At 34.0% G+C, this 21,208-nt stretch overlaps 2 long non-coding RNA genes across 3 annotated transcripts; both read right to left on the minus strand.

Annotated features, from left to right (window-relative positions):
* Positions 1-3,444: 3,444 nt before the first annotated feature.
* Positions 3,445-7,179, minus strand: LOC128240313 (uncharacterized). 2 transcript variants are annotated; one of them, XR_008262138.1, is made up of 5 exons: positions 7,042-7,179; positions 6,488-6,605; positions 5,608-5,675; positions 4,362-5,249; positions 3,445-3,929 (listed from the first exon to the last, which is right to left on the minus strand). It is a non-coding gene; the product is annotated as an uncharacterized LOC128240313 (long non-coding RNA). The 2 variants fall into 2 exon arrangements; XR_008262139.1 differs by having other exon boundaries at positions 3,445-3,937.
* A 6,628-nt stretch (positions 7,180-13,807) lies between these two features.
* On the minus strand, positions 13,808-17,337 carry LOC128240314 (uncharacterized). Its single transcript, XR_008262140.1, has 5 exons — positions 17,273-17,337; positions 16,078-16,144; positions 15,416-15,563; positions 14,908-15,034; positions 13,808-13,890 (listed from the first exon to the last, which is right to left on the minus strand). It is a non-coding gene; the product is annotated as an uncharacterized LOC128240314 (long non-coding RNA).
* Positions 17,338-21,208: the final 3,871 nt, after the last annotated feature.

Genomic DNA, 21,208 nt, shown 5'->3' on the forward strand with positions numbered 1-21,208 from the left:
AGCGTGTTATTTAATTTATTTTAGTTCAAACGAACTTTAGAATCAATGTTTTCCGATCAAATGGACCCTGAATAAAATGATTGTTAAGATTCATATTCAAATCTTAAATAATCGCGAGATGAAATTCAATAGATAGGGCACAATAGAAAAGATGAAGGGTGGGAAGTTAATCCTGCAAATGAGAATCGGAATAAGAAAATCAACACGATGAATAATTTCTCCATTTGTTCTTGTTATCCATTAACATAAAGACATTTTGACACAAACACGCAAACACACGCACACTAGCACACATTCACCAACTCTCTCACACACACACACACACACACACACACACACACACACACGCACAAACACACACACACACACACGCACGCACACGCACGCACACATACACACACATTCACACAGCAAATAATATATATATATAAATACATGTATACATACTTACAAAGGTAGATAAGACGATTACTGACATTATAAACTTGAGTTTGTTCATGATAATACATGTATACCGAATGCATCAAGGGAGGTTAAAAGTGACTCATTCAGCATAATAATTCACACAAGTTTTATTGCCCCTTTATAATAAATCACTTTATTTTGCTACAATAAAACTGTGAATTCTGGTTCAAAATTATTCCATATGAACTCTTTATAAACCAAATAACGAACTGTTTTAGGGATAAAGACAAATATTTGCGAAGGGTTATCACAAACACCATAGCATCAAAGGTTTTAATAAAATTAAAACAAATTGGTTATGTTCGGAGTTCCAACTCTCAATTTTTTCTTCTCTCATGGAAGGTGGCTTACGTGAGATTTCTGTATCACCTTTCGCGTAAACATCACACCATTTCAATAGTAAAGACAATTCTAAACAAATTCTTAAACAACAACATTTGCAATAAGAGTTAAACTTGTATCGCTGTTAACTAAGTTGAGACAATAAACACACTCTGTCATTTGCATTTGATGTTAACGCGATAAATCAGCTATTTATCCATCGGTAGATATTACATATTCATTCCAATTCTGACGCGACAAACATGTTAAAAAAACAAAATTCATCACATGACGTATCTAGCTATCTCTATGTGTGATTGTGGTATCTGCCTGACAACCAATCATTATATCCTGCCAGGAAAACCCCTATGTGGTTGTAGTGGGAAGTCTGCTCATATATCTCTATCTGAAAGAGAACAACTGAACTTTCGATTAAATCGTTAGACATAGTACATTTAGTAAGCCTCAGTAATGAACTAAGAAACAATACATCCACAATACAATGTTAAATAAGCCCAGGTGCTAAGTTAAAAAAAAACCCTGTTAAGTACCACAAGGCAAGGCCCAAAAGACAAGTTACAAGAGAAACCAACAAATGAACACCACATACACGTATATAAACACCATAAAGAGACCACACACATAATCACGTCCATGTCCATAATCACACACTTGTCGACACTTTTATCAATACTAAATAAATTAAACAGTACATAAACAATATTATCACATGCTTACCCTTGTTTTCCGTGTAATATACCCATTACGAATATTTTTATCTAACACATGTGTAAGATAACCTATCAGACATTTCTATTGGCCAGAATAATCACATGCAACCTAGATATCCCTCCGCATTGTTTGTAAACAAAATGGTTTAAATGCCAACAAATACTTACCGTAATAATGAAGCTGTAAGACTTCCGGGAGAGAAATGCTAACGAATCATAGTGCCAGAAAGCATCTTGAACAAAAAACTTTCTGATAACAATGTTCCGCCAACCAGATAATGCAGATTACTAGTCACATAAATATCCAGTCAGTCAACAAATACAGCCACAATAATGACAAACAAACACCACAAGAACATTTCAAACATCTCCATCTTGACCAACACAAGCAATATGCAATCAATGCCATTTGCTTGCCAATTTAATCAGCTGTCGGTTACAGAAAACACAAATACGAATTCCGCAGCACAGACATCTCATTACACATCCCATGGCGGCTACAACATCATGTTCTCTGGAAACATTCCTGGTAGCAATTAAATTTTTCAACATCAACATCCATGCAGTACAGAGTAAGGCTTCGCCGTTATCATCTGCATGTTGTGAAACACCATGTACACCAAGAAAACGCTGCAAAATCATCGTAGAAAGCGACAGCGAATAACTTTTAAATCCGTGCACACAGTAAAACTTGACAGACCGATGTAGGTAACATAAACCGCGTAAATGCATGTACTCTGAGTGTGACGTCATCAAATTGTGTGCTTATTGGTTTTTTTTTGGTTAAAATCGTTCGTTATTCATGTTGTTGGATATTTTACTACACATTTTTATATTTGTGATTTGTTAAGCGCTTTATCAGATTTTAAAACAACTTGATAACTGCTAGTTACTTTTGTCATTTTAATTTGGAACTATTTATATGGCGCATCGTTGACATTCTACTCTGAGTACTTTGGCTGTCAAACAATCGGTTCAGAAAGTGGAACTTAATTGGAATAAAAAACACCGTTTTAAGCATGTGATAAAAAAGATCTGACACTCGTTGTCATTTAATTCAAGAGGCTCGCTTACTAACAAATTTCATGAACTCGTTTAATAAAATCTTGTATTAAATGACAACTCGTGTCAGATCCTATATTTATGCAATTTTGGGTGAAAATTAAGCATTGTCGGTCATTCATTTGCAAAGGACACTTGCTGTCTGGTCAAAGAAATGTAATTGTTTTACTGGTTGAACAAAGCAAAATGCTACTTAACAGAACAAAAACTGCTATGAGATTGCAACACTAAAACCACTTAATATATATATATTAGTTGTTATGCATATCGATACATGTGTGTTCTAAATATACAAATTATTCTCAAAATATCAGACTAAGAGAGACAACTGTATTGCTGTCAAAAACATCTTAAGACTGTCACTTTCAACTGCTGGGTTTTAAGCATTCCGCATCGTCACTCTGTCAATAAAATCAACACCAATTTGTTAACTGTACATTTACAAACTTGATCATTATCTGTTGTTTTGAATAATAATATTTGTTCCCAGACCAGTGCATGTAGCTGGTCACATTTCAGGTTCTTGGTGTGCAGTATAAAAAGGTCAAGCCAACATTTATAAATAATGGGCCATTGTAAATAAATCTACTTTCATCTTTTAAGAAACTGTTCGCCTTTATTGTTTTGATGCTCTGAAACAATTAAGGTCAAACATGTCTCTTAGTTAAACATATATAACATATCTTTGATGTAGAGACATGAAATTTATCTAAGTAGCCTGTGTGCGGACAAGTTCGTGAACTACAGGGTAAACTTGGATTTTATATTTCTTTTATTTTAGTCTTCAACTCACAAATTGACATGAAGGTTGTATACATAGTAACTCACATTTACAGCCAAAGCTCAGTGATTGTAAGCATAAAAGGTGTCGAATAATCAATGATGCCATTTTCACTTACCTAGAATGCTTTATATGACTGACATTTCTAGGCAATAATTCATCCTAAACTAGTGTTTTCCCAATACTAGTCGAACTAGTCACTTAGGAACAAATGGTAACCGGAATAATAACGTAAGTTATAACATACATTGGTTTTTCAAATGGATAATTCAACTATTTGTCTGAGATCATAGGTTACATACCAAGCTCTGACAAAAATTCAATGGTGTCTTATGCCAAGATGACCTGATGGGGACTTATGTTTTAACAGCAAAAATAACATTACCAATTCGTAACATTATACATATTACTTCAGGTGTAGCTGAATGATGCCAAGCTGCGACCTACCAAGCCATGTATCTGCATTCCTGGTAAATGCCGGACAACCCAGTACACCATCTGTCAGGAAATGGCTCTTTTGACCTTCATGGCAGGGATTTAATGTGGGTCGTCAGCTCGTACTGGCATATCTAAAATACTATATTTGCATTAAAATTCATTAGCAAGACTCATTAACAATTATTTCTTGTCTAACCAATTATTTAAACAAAGTTAAACGGAAAGGCTACTTATGTATTAATGTAAGTGTACATAAGCCAGTTTCAATCTTCAATACAACACGTTGGCAGTTTGAATGACACCGGCTTCTAAGCTTGAAAATACAAATGTAAGATCTAACCAGTTACCAATATATGTTTGTATTTAATTTTCAGATCCATCATCAACATCAGCATAAGGGAGGCAACTGCGAGTCCAGATAATACACTAACTGTTATTGCTTTATCAAACTGTCACATTTCCTTTATTGTGTTTTTGAAAGACTGCAAATATATATATGTCAACAATATGGTCATAAAGAAACCTTAAAATCATGTTCGAAAACTTCAATGCTTTAGATTTACCGTCGATTAGAAACCATATTTTTAAAAATTGTGCACGTATCCTGACACATACATCTGCTCCTTTCAAGTCTTGTTCTGAAAAGTAATGTCAATTAGATTACAAACAGTAGGCCACTCATTCGTATAAGTGTTGCATTTAGCAAATAACCAAGAACATAGCGGTGTGATTACTACTAGAAAATATTGAGTATCTTTCAAAACAATGCCACTATTTTTCTTTATTTATTCCCTTAAATGGAACAAGGTATCTAGTACTATTTTCGCAGTATCATTTCTGAGAGTTAGATCAGATAAAATAATAAAAAAAAGAAGCATTTGACTAATGATTTCACCAAATAATACTTGTTTAAGTATCTTGAGTCGAAAGAGGTTGTCAACACTTAGCCCTAGTGTCAGAACAGTATTCCGACAGAAGGCTACTTCTTTCTGCAATTTGAGCGAAGTAATCGGTTAAAACTAAATGACATTAAAGTGTTGTATTTAACAAGCCTGGGTTTGAAAGTGTTATTTAATATAATGGACACGTTGCAGCTTGTCATTTTAAATTCATTTGTCTACTATATAATCTGGACAATGGCTACTTGTGTGTGAATGCTAATGATTATACACCATCTGATGGCTAAGACAGCAAAATTTGCCTAACAACAATTTTAAAATCTATCCAACTTAAAAGACTTCTGGCAATAATGTTGAATGTCTAGAAATGTGTACAAAGCAAAACACATCTAGTATGATGAAATGTCTGAAAACAGTGCAATCAGTACCTTATTGTCCACAAACTGCAGACATTTTGCGTTCCATCAGTCGAAGGGGGATAACTGCAATGTTGTTTTGACGAAGCGAAGGCTGATACCTTTTCTAGTGTCTACAGCATACCACCTCATCGGTCTTGCAATTAAGGCAAAAAAAAGAATATTATCAAAATGTTTCAGAACGTTGTCAATTACCCCTTTCTTCAATGTGAAAATGGCTATTTTCTCGGAAACTTTCCAAGTTTTTGGATTGTAGCCTCATATAATGTCCACATAACAATGAAAACACAACGAGTAGAGCCAACATTGAATAATAAACATTTGTATTTTGGTAATAGTCTGAAGTTTACCTTAATCAGACCTTGAATAATATGAAGCCTTATTATGGTCTTATGTTTTAGAAGTGAGTCATGTATACTATTGTTAATTTAAATTTTCTTTAAAATCGCTTTAAATCGACATATACCTATGCTTCTGGTTCATGCCGGACTTACCAGGACCACATGCCGCCAGGAAGCGTCCCCTGTGACCTTCGGATCAGGAGCACTGCCTGCTTGAATACCTTAAATAGAACGACTTAACCTATAATTCAATCGAAAAACACAACAATCTCATTTACATTTATATCAACTAAGTTTAACAAATACTACCGATTGTTGGCTGAAGGCAAGCAGTTATAATCTCCAATGAAATGTCAAGTAATTGTCGAATCACACTGCCAATAATGTCTTAAATCTGTTCATGTGAAACTGGTTGTGTTTAAACAATCACTAGGTTAAATGTGACCAAATTTCTACACTACACAATCCTCCACTCCAATAAATGTCGGTTCAAACTGAGACCAATACCTCGTGCTGGAGATGATTCTTTTTATATATCTGAAATAAAGCATTCGCCCGACTCAACTTATTTAGTCTTAAACATCGCGTAACTTGAATACAAAAGTTGCATATGTTTGAAAAATACTTATGAAAGGAAACATTACATCAAGTCTGTTTGGTGGACATATAGTAGGAAATTGCTTAAAATTTGCAGTTGCTAACAAAATACATTTCTATTCTTACTGCAACCAATTTCTTTGTGAATATATCATTCAAAGAGAGACAACTGTGATGTCAGATATCTATAACCAATGGTGTTCACATTTAGATGTAAATGTTTAATTTCTTCACGTAATTTATGGGATAAATCAAATTGTTTTTGTTTTGTAAAACATCACAATCAGAAACTATCTTGGTTAAAGAAGATAATTCAGGTTCGAGATATCAATTCAAATGGAACCAAAATGTTCCGTATTTTAAGCCACTAGTAACATTAAAGATCATGGCTACACTCAAACATATTCTAAATGTAAGTTATGACCTCAACCATTACCTTTTGCTCAATATAGATCATAAGTTGAACAACGGCCCAAGGGAGACAACTGTGATACAGCCTAAACAGATTCCATGCGTGTCGCTTTCCAATATAATTCATCGACATACAGCTCCATCTGAAAAAGGGCAAAAACATTCAAATATTTAGTTTTTAAGCATATTCTGCAATAAGTTAATTTTCTCTCGAAAGCAGTACAGGCAGCATTCATCGTTATCAACCAAATATGTAAAAGTTCTCAACCAAGTGTTAAGAAAAAGACAGTCAAACATCCAGATGCAATGTTCTGTTTTTCGTCCACTGTATAAGCAGGCAAGGCATCTACATTCACTCTACAAGAACATTATAGCCTTAAAAATATGTGTAACATAATAGAACCTATTCGTTCGGATGGTGACCACAATAGATCGCCTGTCACAGTAATTTGAGTCGATAAGATTATCGATACGCTGTAAATATCATTGAAGCTTTCGCCTAAACATTCTTGTGAACCTAATTTGATCATTTCACATCATTTATTATGATTAACAGTTTTAATGGCAAACTACATTTACCTTTGCTCAAGCTAAATGCTGGACGACACGCCTCCTGAAAGCGCCGATTGGGACCATCCGATCAGGAATCCAGTGCTTCTTTTCATCTTAAATAGAAAGGTTTCACTGCAAGAGAAATTGAAAAACACACTAATGTCCCAAACAAATATATAATCTTAGTGAAACAGAACGCTGGAGTGTGATATATATTGAGTTAAACAGGAGACTGGCGTATTATTATAGATCTATTTAGAACATGACATCCCGAAAGGTAGTCTGCATTGGTGGGAAGCAAGCAGTATAGAGTCAATATGAAACGCCTAGGCAAGTAATTGACACTGCGACTTATGTTAAAAGTTTGAAAATATGCAACAAGTTGTGCTAATATAGATTGTAGCTGCTACTCTACAACCCCTTCCCAGAAACGCCTGAAGATAATTTTCTACTTGAGCAGTAATTCCGGTTTAACTGAACCTCAGCTTATGGTTTTTCAATGAAATGTCTTATAATGCCTTCTTATCTGTCTATTAATAACAGCAGTTATTAGTTATTAATCATTATATTCGATTAGAACACGTTTTATTAAATAAATGACATAAAGTTAAACAGATATCAGTTTTTGCTAAATTCTAGTTCAACAGCTTTAGATTAAGTGAATACAACAATGATATTCCAAACATTTAGCTTACTTTTTATACCAGCCATTAGAGTGTGTACTTTAACAAATCATTAATCAAGACTTAACAATTTATGTATTCTAATTTACTACAATAAACAATTGAATATATTTTAAAGGTCTTACATTTAACCTTTACACCTTACTAAGTATTATTTAAATGCATAATTGGTTTTTATAGAACTTTATAGTTTGGAAGTTCCAAATCTTTGCAAAGCAATGCGAAAGTCCATATATCATATCTAGATATCTACCTGTTGTTGTTATTGCCAACATCCTACCAGAAAATGTCTAATGTGACCTCAAGCTCTGAAAGTCAGTGGTTGACGGTTGCTCGTATCATCCTGTCGGAAAGAGAACATTAGCAAAAGTTTTCTGTTACCTCTCTTAAGTACATCAGTGATTTATTGAAATTTAAAACACCAAACCCTGGCTTAAATAATGCTACACAAGGTAAATTGCATTCTGTGTTAAACCACGATGATTGTAAAATGGAGTATCTAATTGAAATATTATTCAATGTAATATAAACAACTCAGTTTGTCAGAAAAGATTTTAAATGCAAAGAACAACCTATTTGTTGAGTAACATATCTTCACACATACTTCTGTGAAAATGTTGTTGACTTTACCAAAACATTGACTAAGATATTCCTATTACCAGGTCTGAAATCCATCCAACTTGAAAGACAAATGTCAATTTGGTCCAAAGTATTTAAAAGCGGTATTGGTGTGCTAGTTGAATAGATAAAAAATACACATCCCACACCCGTATGAATGCAATTTGTAACTGCAACCAATACCTGCTTGTCCTTTGGCTGCAAAATATTCTCGTAACAGCGGCAAATTGGATTCAACTACAATACTGTGCTGTCATAACGAAGGCAGTTAGCATTCCAATGTTGTGTCTTTAGCATTCCGCCTCATCGGTCTGTCAACAAAGGGAATAAGTTAAAATCGAAATGCGTAAGTAACAGATATTTATCATTACCATGTATAAAAGTATTATCTTTTAACTAGTGAAAGCTGGATCACACACCTAGTGTATTTCGACTTGGGGTTTATAACTCTAAAAGAGTTCAAGGCAACAATAAAATAACATATCATAAGACAACGATATATAAACCTTGTTTGTGTGACCTTTATTTGTATCTTGATTAAACAAATATATCTGCCAAAACAGTCAACCATCTACGGACAAATGGTGATGCACACACATTGAATACAGACGAGACATCTAATGGCAATGTTTAAGAAAATGGTAGCCCTAATAACATGTTTTAGACTTGTTTCTTGTAAAATATCGAAAATGAAGTCCGCATGCTTTTGCTTAAAATATCACCAAGAAGAGTTTAAATGGAAGAACGACCGCTTGTTACTCGAAAAAAGGAATTAAGTAATATTTGTTCGGTTACCAAGTCGGACGCCCTGCCGAAGGTGATACCTGATGATTTTTTTTCCAACGACATCAACACCTGGATGTGTTTATTGCAAAATATAATTCACATTTTGAGTTGGTACATGCACATTGGCAAATTCTAGAAACATGAAAAAACAGAGTTTAACATATCGCTGATTATAAACGTCATTGTTGTCGAAGGACTTTTGGAGGGCAAACATCCTTAAATATACGTGTTTGAATTAGTTTATGATATGTCGAAAAACAATACGCGATGGAAAGACAATTGTTCCGTTAGATGCTTTCGAAGCAAATCAGTAAACATTTTAAATGATCTCCGTAGGATTGATCAAATATTCATCTTGCTGCCTGTTGTTCGATCAGACTGGGAGATCGTTTGATGAAATATTGTACAATCACGACACCTCTGGCATTCGTATTTGTATGCAGCTAGCTATATAACACGGAATCAATAGCCATATCGTTATAACATAGCTAAGTCATGTGTTTCATTCTGTGGATTAATCGGTTTGTGTTAAAACACTCAAGATAGTCCTTTACGAAGCAAGATGTTGTATTATTTAGTACAGATTATCAATACAGATGTTTTATAGATGTGGTAGTCAAATTTTGAGTATGTGATACCAAAGTCCTTTGTTTAATGTTTTGGATCATTGGATTGGAACGCTTTGTTTCGAAAATATCAAGATTGACATGTACTTGTAAATTATTGGCAATCTTTTTAGACGTGTTAATGTCTAATCAATTCTGACCACAAAGGTGTTCACAAAGAACTACACATCATAAATTTGTTAATTCATGATGTCAATGGTGATGTTATTCATGCAACGTGGTTATAAAAATAAACATAATATCTCGTCATGCATAATTGAATAATGTCTCCATTGAGACCATCAGAAAGTATTTATTTTCAATTTGATACAATCTGGTGTGAGATATACACTTGACCTCACAGCGTTAGAAATATTGAACAGGCACTATCTATCCGTAATACAATAGTGACAAATCGTATGATGTTTTATTGTCCGAATCAGACAAAATCTATAAAGCAGTGATATTTCATACAGTCAAACAGATATGATTTTTATTAAGTAATTACGTAAATTAAGTAAAAGAGAATCAAATAAAGAAATGCACATTACCCAAACGCAGGTATAAAACAGTTTTCAATTAAGGTAATCTTTTGTTATCTAGAAGGTTTGTTTTAATTTAAAAGTGTTCAACAGTTTTGCCTACTTGTCTTTGTTCTGATATACAAATATGTGTTATTCATCAACATCGACAATAACAACAACAACAACAACCATCGGCGCCCCCCCCCCCCCTCTGTTCTAATTATTACTAATAATCACAAGGTCACATGAAAAGAACTTTGTAACTTCAAGATCAGGTCTCATTATGGACCGTCTGCACGTATTGGCCTACCTTCATTTGACCGCAAGCATATCATGAACATCCATATACATTTAGTTGAAAATGAATGTTGTGTAGGATTTTAATTTTAGGTAGAGCATGATACCCAACATTTAGACTTTTTGTTGTATATTCAGCAATATCAAGCTCAAATATCTGAACAATTTTAAAATACGTGCACTTTGGTTGAAAGCATGTTAAAACTGCAATAGTACCTGCTTGTCCTCAAACTACATAATATGCTCGTCACAGCGGTCAAAGGGAGACAACTATGATTACTTTTGACAGGTCGATTCTTGTTCACATTTTAATGTTGTGCCTCTAGTTTATCACTTACATACCAGTATGTTAAAAAGAAAAACAATACTGTAAGAACTTTAAAAACTTTCACAAATTTATCATTGACCATTTCTTCCAATGCGTGGAAGCCTCGGCTCCAACAAAATGCAGATACTTAGACAAAGGTTTCAAACAAAGTTATCAGCTGCCTTACATTAAGACTAAGCAGCAATGAAATTAAATTGAATAAGCCCAAGATACTTGAACAGTCATCAATAAGAGTCTAAATTTACTAAAATAGCTTAGAAATTGGCATTTTCTTTAAATGGCTACAATAAAACCGTGCATTCTCCATCAGACATTTACTCTTTTTAAAAAAACTTAATCTGCAATCAAATATAGCAATATCTTTCAGTGATGAAGACAACTACTTGAGAAAGGTGTGCACGGTTATATATTGTCATCAGAACAATGGTTATAATGAAATAAAAGCAAAGTGGTTGAGTTTTTGAAGCTACTGCTCTTTGTTCCTTCTTCGGCCATAGAAGGTGGCTTTCCTGACACATTAATGTGACCTTTTCCGTTAACAATACAACATCTCAGTAAAAAAGACAATTCCAAACAATTGTGTACACCTTAATCCCATGATTAACCAATAGACAAATAACATATGACAATAAAAGCTACAAGGGTAACTGTTTTGCCCAAATGCATCACATGTATCTAGATATCTACCTCTGATTCTGGTATTTGCGGGACAACCAAGGACCATATCCTACCAGGAAGAGCCCCATGTGACCTCCATTGCAGGGATTTAGTGGGGGAAGTCATATTCCTCTTTCTGAGAGAGAAAGTATATAATTACGATTAAGTTTTAAGAAACAATAAATTGGTAAGCCTCAATAATATTCTAAACCATGTTAACTACAAAGGAACTAAGGATTAGAGAATCGAAAAAGGTTGACAAACAACAAATTAATTATACAGTGAAAAATACAGTGAAAAGCCAAGTAGTCGAACATTCAAATACAACACAGCCCGCATTTACCAGTTTTTAAACCAAAACAACCCAAGCTTGATTAGAAGGTAATGTTCTGTTGTACTTCTTCTTAATGCACACAAAATATCAACCTGTAAACAAGAAAATGTTAGCCCTTATAGTTTTGATGCTCTGAAACAGTTTGACATACCCCAAAATTAAATATTTATGACATATTTATGGTGCTTAGTCAAGAAATTTCTCTAACAAGTAACCAGTGCCCGGACAAGTAAGTTAACTAAGGGATATTTAAGAATACGATTTCTGGTCGTAGTTAATACTTAATCATTTATTGTCGAATGGTATTGCAAAAGACAAAAGAAACGGATTATGACAAGATTTGATAAATTAATGACAGTACTTGCATTATCTAGTATCGCAATTGTCTACCTTAGGCTAATGTTGATGGTAGATCTGAAACCAAGCAGATATTGGTTTGGTGTTAGATTTGACAATTTTGGGGATTTACAAACCGAAAAGCCGATACTAAACTGCCAACTGTTTAATTGAAGATTGTGACTACTTACTATACACTTACTTTAATAAGTAACTTTTATATTCAACTGTGTACATGACTGCGTAACTGAAAAGGTGAATGTGTCTTGCGATTGAATTTCTCCTGCAAATTTAATCTTTCAAATATGCCAATACGAGAAGACGACCTACACTAAGTCCCTGACATTGAGGTAACAAGAGGCATTTCCTGGAAGGATGGTGTTCGGCTTTCTTCCGGGATTTACTAGAAATGCAGATAGATTGCAATGTAGGTCACTGCTTGACATCATACAGCTACACCCGAAATAAAATACATAATGTTACGAAACGTTATTATTATTGGTGCTGTTTATACATAAGACTCCTATTTGTTTTAGAACGGCTAAAGTCACCAGGAAATAAACGTCAAAACTTGGTGTGTTACCTATGTTTACAGACAAATAGTTGGTTTATACATATACAAAACAAGTGTATTTTATAACTTACTTATCTATACGGTCACCATTTCTATGTTCCACATTTTTACCTGCTCTAAACTCGGTCCTTAAATGAAATCGAGAAAAAACAATTAACAAAAAATAAATAAACAAACAGTGACCTACTACCTGCATTTTTACGGCTTTGGCGAAAATACGTGCTTATTAAGGGCCAGGGTTAATTACTTGACTAATTCATCCATTTTGCAGTTGTATTTTAATTTACAAACAGAACAGATCTAGTGGTATGCAGAATAAACAGTATCGGAATGCTACATGCCTGAAACCTGCTTTCACTGTATCACAGTTGTCTCCCTTGGGCTGATGTTAAACTAATGATCTACATTTTGAGAAAAGCAGGTAAAAGTTGAGATTATAACTTACATTTAAAATAAAGTTATGTGTAGGTTTCGCCTTTTAAGGTCCCTATTGGCCAAGCCGCAAGTAACTGAACACAGCTTTAAACTTCCGGATATACAGGCTAAAGCAAAAACGCGACAGTATTCATATTAATGATATTATGCATTTATCCTCTTTTAGCTATTTACGTTTAGCTTTTCAATTTTAAAATGAGAAAAACATGGTTAAAATTACTCAAGAAATCATTAAAATTTCCTTTACAATTCTTCTATCCGCCAATAATCCGATATAAGCCCAATCCGTCAAAACTGTCAACGAAGTGTTCAGAAAATAACTGTAAAACATCCGAATGCAATATTCTATTTTTATTCTGATTTATATTCAGGCAAGGCATTTAACATTCATTGTAAAATAAGGTGTATAACATAGCCTTAATAAATGTTTTAAGATAATGGAAAACATCGGACGGTGTCCACAGCAGATTATCGGTTAGTTGTGATTATCATTAGTATTTTCCAATTGTGATTAATCAATTCAACTAACTAAATATCAATTGCAATCAAATATTTTGCAAACATGACTGTAAGCTTTAACTGCAAACTACATCTACCTTTGCTTCAGGTTCATGCCGGACAGTCCATGACTACACGCTGTAAGAAAGCGCCCATTGTGACCTTTAGATCAGGAATTGAGTGTTGTCTGCTCGTTTCAATCTGAGATAGAAAGTGTTTACTGTAAACGAATCGAAAAAACACACACTTATCTCCCAAACTTATATATAAACTAAGTGAAACAAAATGTTAAAGTATTATATACTCTAAGCTATACAGGAAACTAGCGTATTGTAGGGGAATGAAGCAGTGTCGAGCTAAAAGACGCTTCAGCAAGTAAATGACACTGTCGACTATGTCAAAAGTATGTAAATGTATATCTGGTTGTGCTAATACAGTTTGTAGCTTAACTATGCAAAATCGGTTAAACTAAATCACCTCCTCGACTAATGTCGGTTCTAACTGTAACCATTTTCTCCAGCTTGATATTTCTCAACATCAGAAGTGATGCCGGTTTCACTGATCATCAGCTTATTGGTTTTCAATGCTGTGTGTTTAGAATTGCGCCATCATATCTGTCTGTATATAAGAGAAATATTAGTTATCCATCATCATATAAGATAAAAAGCCTTTGCTAAAAACACATTTTGCTGAACAGATATCAGCTTTTGTGATGTTCTCGTTTAACAGCTTTATTGGATACAACAATACTATCAAAGATAATAAGCCTTTCCTTTTTAATACGATCAATTAATCCAGACTTGGAAAGAAAGCATTCGCTCAACCTTATCTGTAAGCTCTCTTAAGTACATCATTGATAAATGCAAACTTTTCTTCACTGAACTAAAACTGGAATAAATAATGATACACAAGGTAGACTGCATTTGTTTTAAATCCCAGTGCATGCTACAAGGAGTATTTCATTGAATTGTTTAATGTAATATACACATTACAGTTTGTCATCTTATCAATGATTTTGAATGCAAAGAACAATCCATTTGTTGATTTACTTACCTTGACACTTGACACTTTTCTAAAATTGTTTTTGACTTTAAGACAGCCGTATGCCCAGGTCTAGAATCTATTCAATTTTCAAGTTTCTAATTTGCTAGCTGAATAGTTCAAAGGCAAAACGCCCCCCCCCCCCTTATAAATGTAATTTGTAACTGCGACCAATACCTGCTTGTCCTTATGCTGCAGAATATTCTCGTTACAGCGGTACAAGGGATTTAACTACGATGCCGTTTTGACATAACAGATCTGTCTTTTTCTTCTGGTTGATTCCGGACAAAAACAGGACTACATTCTGCCAGAAAGCGTCCCTTATCATATTAGGATCAGGAATACAGTCAAAGCTGCTTATATCCATCTTAAACAAAACCTTATGCTGGAAAATTAATCGAAACACACAGTAATCTCCCCCATTAAATATATAAACAAAGTGAAAGAGGGGGGTAATAATAGAAACTGCGTAAAGCAGGATTTAAGCGTAATATTATTGATCATTTAAAGAGTAGGAGAAGGACAACCAACAGTAAGCTATTATTGGTAGATATCAAGCAGTATTGATCTCAAGTAAAATGTCTACGCAATTTGAAATGACAGTGTCAGTTATATCAAAAGTAAAAAATGTAACTGATTGAGCTAGCTTAAATGTGCAAATATGCTTACACTACATACACCTTACCCCGATAAACGTCGGTTCTTACTGTAACCAATATGATCCATCAAGCTGGTGATGGTTCTCTTCACATGAGCAGTGATGCAGGTCTCACTGATCCTCAGCATGTCGTATTCTGATGCCGTGTCTTTAGTATTACTCCATAATAATCTGCCTGTCAACAACAGAAACACAACTTGGAACATTTCAAACATGTTTAACAAACTCAATTATAAGACATTATGTACAATTTGTAATGAGCTTCTTACAGACAGTGCATATTCCTGAACACATATTTCATTTTTTGTTCCAGTTCTACATACAGAATTTATCTTACAAAAATCAGAACATCTTGTCGGCCAATTGAGTGTTTATTTTAAATGAAACACAACCAAGAAATCATCGTATATGTGTATCAAATGATAGAAAACAGTGGAATATTTCATCAAACATACACCCCTTATTGTACATTATTTTCATAACTAAAATTATGTATAAAACATAGTTATTTCAGAAGCTACTAATTCATATGCGCACCACAATGCTGCAGTCCATATGCACATCATAGCCGTAAAACGTTTGGCCCGTACTATACATAATGTTTACAGCTGATAATATGGATCAAATGCTGTAAATTTAAAAGCTCCAAATGTGTATATCCATGCTGCGGTGTTTATGCTTTTCTCTACCTTCTATTTAAGTAACTGCAGGACAACCACTCAGGATGACATCCCACAAGACAGTGCATCAGGTAATCTAAGGTACAGAGATTCTAGTGTTAAACGAGTGCTCGGATAATCACACCTAAAAGAGGCCCTTCGACTATTTAGTTTTAAGAATGCTGCAAATTGAATAGGAAAGTGATATTTTGTTTGAAATCCAAATATGAAAAGAAACCGTTTATCAAGCTTTTTGGGTTGACATTAAACAAGTAGATGCTTAAAAAGGGAAGAAGAAAAACCAATACATTTGCGCAAGCTAGCAAAAAGAGCCCACACATATGTTTATCAGTATCTGTGTATCTCAAGTCTATCAATCAAAGGGAGAAAACTCCAATTTAGGTTATAAATAGCCAATGCTGTTAACATTGTTGTGTCTTAAGCATGAAAAGTCCAATTTTACAAAACTCGTTTGATATATTGATGCAATTGTTAAAAGCAGAACTAGTCATAGTTAACATAATTCAGATTAAGAAACGCCAATACAGATTCAGATGGTTATATAATGTTTGTCATTAATTATCATTTGAGAAAAGACTGCGTCCTTAAAAGAATAAGAAAAACAATCTTGAATATTTAAATATGATATAAATTTAATGTAAGTTTTTGAATATACACGAGGAAGCAGTGGACTATTCGAAACATGATACATATATTGGATTAATCATAGTTTTGAAAATAACTTCTACAATACAACGACCTAATAGCATTTCGTTTCCAATATTAGTTTGCTATTTTTAAAGAAATATGTGTTGGAATTAGATCCAACGATTGTTTTTATTCTATGTTGAATTTATGACATTTAAAGAGACTTTTTGAAAGGCGTAAACCTTTTTTTTGTTCCAACAAAATAGTAAGAAATAGCCAGGTGGATAGGAATAACACTTCTTTCTCTAAATGTATGTTTTCAACCACGTCACGTTCATTCCTCATTATTTGTGGAATGCCGGTCGACGTTAAGTCAGCTGTCGGAACACTATAAATCAACCAACCTATTTTTATATCCGTTTGTTATTCATTCATCTGCAAATTAGCAAAAAAATAACATCAACTAAATTCCTCATGGGTTCTCAAAATGTTATTTTATCATTTTGCATTTTGCATTAGTTCCAATAAGCATTTCTTTGTGATGAATACAATAACGAATAAATGTTCTTTTAAATACCTTTTCCAATGCACGTTGAAAATAATACACTTATTGACAAAACGTAACACTCGACTCAGTCTAAATGTGGGTCAGTGATGTACAGCTCATCTATAAATACTTCAGCTAATGTTTGTTTTGACGGGGATCCCTTTCACGCATGGTTTGTAATGTTTACATTCTTTAACGATAATTACATATCAGGTATCATGTTAATCACGGCGATGCATGCTTAGCAATTGAATGAAAACAAATAAACACCGTCATGCAGTAGTGTGCAATACACACGTATACACATATCTACATAAGTAAATGTTGTGTGCATTTTCAGGAGTTTTCGTTGTCGTTAATACTTTCCATTATTAATGAAAACGCAAAACGACAGACAAACCCTATATTCCGTTACTCATTCACCCTGTGGATGGAATTTCACCGGGAATTTTATTCTAGTACTTATAAAATGCTCATATGATATCGTATCTTTCCTTTTATGATGAACGAGTTCCTGCCTAAATGAAATCGGCTGTTTAATTTTTCTTTTGTTTGGAAAACGTTTTAATTTTTAACCCTGTAAAGAACTTAATTTGATTGAACTACATATAATATAAATAAGTGTCAGCACAGCTCGATTTAAGATGTTTTCGTATGTATTGGTATATATAACTAGTGCTCGGAAAGGGATATCCCTGCGTAGGAGAGTTTTATGTGTATGGTCATGTTTATCGTTGGCTTGGACTCCATTCGCCCTGTATGACTAGAGTGTGAATTATGTTTAATGGCTACATCAGATCTTTTTGGTGTTAGCTGTTTGCAGGAACTTAATGATGTCTGCAAATTAAAGAGCATTACCACTTGGTATAACACTGCTTTCTAGAGTTCATACTGCAAATTTGAAAATAAAATTAGTATTATCCCATATGCTTGTAGAATCCTTACACTAAACTAGTTTAAATCAAGATATCAAGTTTATGTTTTCACCATACAATGCAACCCTGCTATTTATTAATTTTTGTTACCAACTCATTCAGAGTATATATAGTTCAATTTCAAGATCAAGCCAAGCCTTCTTAAATCCTTTCAGCTTTTATCAGGACAGCAGACCAGCCAAACAGAATAAATTATCCACAATATAACTTATTAGTCCTTCATAATCAGTATCAGTTCCTTTTGATTAACTGGGATCACAGCTAGGATCATGTTCATTATCATCACAGGAAACTCACATATGTTTTGGGAAGAATGACACATCGACAGGCGTCAGGTAGGATCACTTTGCATTTATTTTGTGTACACGAGTAGAACAATTGACTTATTTTACATCTTTTAAAGTTCTACAAACGGTCAAATAATTTTCATGTCCCATTACAGATCTGTCGTACTCATAGGACATTTCCCTTTCCATAAATGTCAACCAACATTTCGCAAGGACAACATAATTTTGTTCTGAATCCCGGGGAAAGTTGTGCAAGAGAATCACCATTTACTTTTTGGCACTAAGACAATAACATTTTGTACTAACTCTATAACACCACCCAATATAAACTAAATCAGATTTGATATGAGCCTTTCATTTGCTGATGGTATACGCATTTTCATCAGAACGATCTTTTAATACATAGATTTGAACTTTCTAGCTCAAGATTTGCATTGCCGCCAAATAGAAACAACCTGGGTTTTCTCATGAATTGACATACTTGTTAGGCTCATGTACAATAGTAACAGGTGTCACTATACTACACTAGTAAGTCACATGGTGGTGAAAGTATCCTCGATTACTAGCCATTTGACTTTCATCCGACTAAACCCGACAGCAATCAGTCTCCTTATACAGTGTATAAACGGTTTGCGTTGATACCCCTGACATCAGGGATCAATTAATTGATTTATTGAATGTATACGCAAATGTATGTGTAATAACTACCCTTAACTCCATCACCACTCAACAATAGAAGGCAAGGCCAAAGGTTTTTCTCGACAGTATATTTCTATTCTTAGAATCTTGTGTAAAATTTAATGCATACATTGAAAAAAACTTGGTGTTTTAAATTTGGTTGGGTTATTAATAGTAACTCTTTCACGTTTCACTGAACACAACGTTTCTAAAAGTTACGCTTCTTCTGAACTAATAAATGGAAATGCATTCATTTGAGCAACACATTATATCAAAAAGTATTATTATATTGACGACAATGTTTTGCAATTAAAGTTAGAACTGTTCATCTGCCAATAAACGTGTGCATATAATATGAATTTATTGTTCTTTCTTGCAATGAATGATGAGCGTTTTGCGCCTACTGATACGCTCTACTGGTATTTGTTGTCCGGGAACACGGCCGGATCATGACTATGTGTTTCCGTGGTTACTGCATTGTTGATATCATCTAACAGTAAAGGGGGGCGTTCTCATTGTCCTATTTTTGAAGATAACAGGCGGTGAATAATTTAATAATCATATATGTACACTCGGAGTTTAAAACTTGCTTCAACTTCTCTTGGACCTCAGATATATTTTTTATGATGGTCAACTGTAGCATATTCAAATAAGTACTACATGCAACGTCACCTGCATGTGTTATGTCACAGGTGTTTAAAGTCGTCTTTAAGTCGTCATATATATGTATGTGCATTCTTAAAGTGTACCGTTATTTTTATTGACTGTCTTCCTGATGCGGCTCTATCACAATGATATAAAGAATGGATTTAGCAAAATCTATAGTTTGTGCTCAGTGTTAGAACATTCCTCAATTACTACTGAGCTATATTTAAGCAAAATCTAGACTTTAAGTTAATATTAATTATGCAGCTCTTGATGAAAGCTGACTTTAGTCGTTATCACAAGATAAATGCTTTCTGGGTAGGATCTATTACCGGTGGTAATTTTGAGACGCTACGAGAGAGTACCCACTGAAGCCTACATTCTCATAGGTGAGAGGTTGTCACCTATACCGCTAGACCACACTTACCCTCTGAATTGACTTGCTTGCTTAATACCAGAACCAATCTATTAACAAGCTGTTATGTTATTGCTAGTGCGTGTGTCCTGTGCATGTGTTTTATAAACACTTTTCACATACATGTTCAAAGACTGAAAACAAATAATTTAATAACAATTAACCTGCAAATAAATAAAAAATCATGAGGAAAAACAACAACCCTTTTTCAACAAACGGACCTGATGCACCATGATCAAAATATAGGAACTTTGGTAGGACCTTTTAATGATCTGTTAATGCTGACGCCAAAATTTAAAATACATGTATTTCGACTTTCAGACATAAAAAAGTAATATGCACTTAATCACTTACTGCAGGAATGCGCCGGACAGCGAAGACATCTGTTACTGCAACTCCTCTTGCACATTTTTTAAAGCAGTACTCTAAATATATATTGATGTATGTGCGGTCCGTCTGTGTTGGTTTATACATTACGAGTTTGTTGTTTATGTGCTTGATTGGCATAAACATTGCGCCTCAAAACAAGGTCTTCTTACCGTTTCGGGCATGTCCCTGTAGCTGTACATTGTACAATATCACAAAGTTCTGTTTTTTTCATTATTCTTTGCCTAGTTGTATTGCATTTAAATGTCCCGAAACTTATCTAATTGCGTAAACAATTAAACCAAAAGTCTTCAAGTGATATATATTATTTAAACTACGATTGTTTGGTGCTGCCAAAAACTATACAAAACAGTCACTCACCTCCCTTTTCAGGCATTTAGGTTTTTACCCTAAGAGTAAACCGTATCCGTATGTCCTTTCTTACATCTAAGGCTGTATTGGTTTCCCTATTGTTTTTTTTATTATACGCCTTTGAATGATAGGATCTTATTTTGGACAAACATAGTAAGCTATATATTTGTAATAGGAATAAAACATTTCTCAGTATTATATCTTCATTAATTGCTTGAAAAATTATATAAGTGCGAAATGGATCAATGTAGTTGTATCATAATGTCAT

The sequence above is a fragment of the Mya arenaria genome, chromosome 7 (genome assembly GCF_026914265.1).
Source record: "Mya arenaria isolate MELC-2E11 chromosome 7, ASM2691426v1".
Lineage (NCBI taxonomy): Eukaryota > Metazoa > Mollusca > Bivalvia > Myida > Myidae > Mya > Mya arenaria.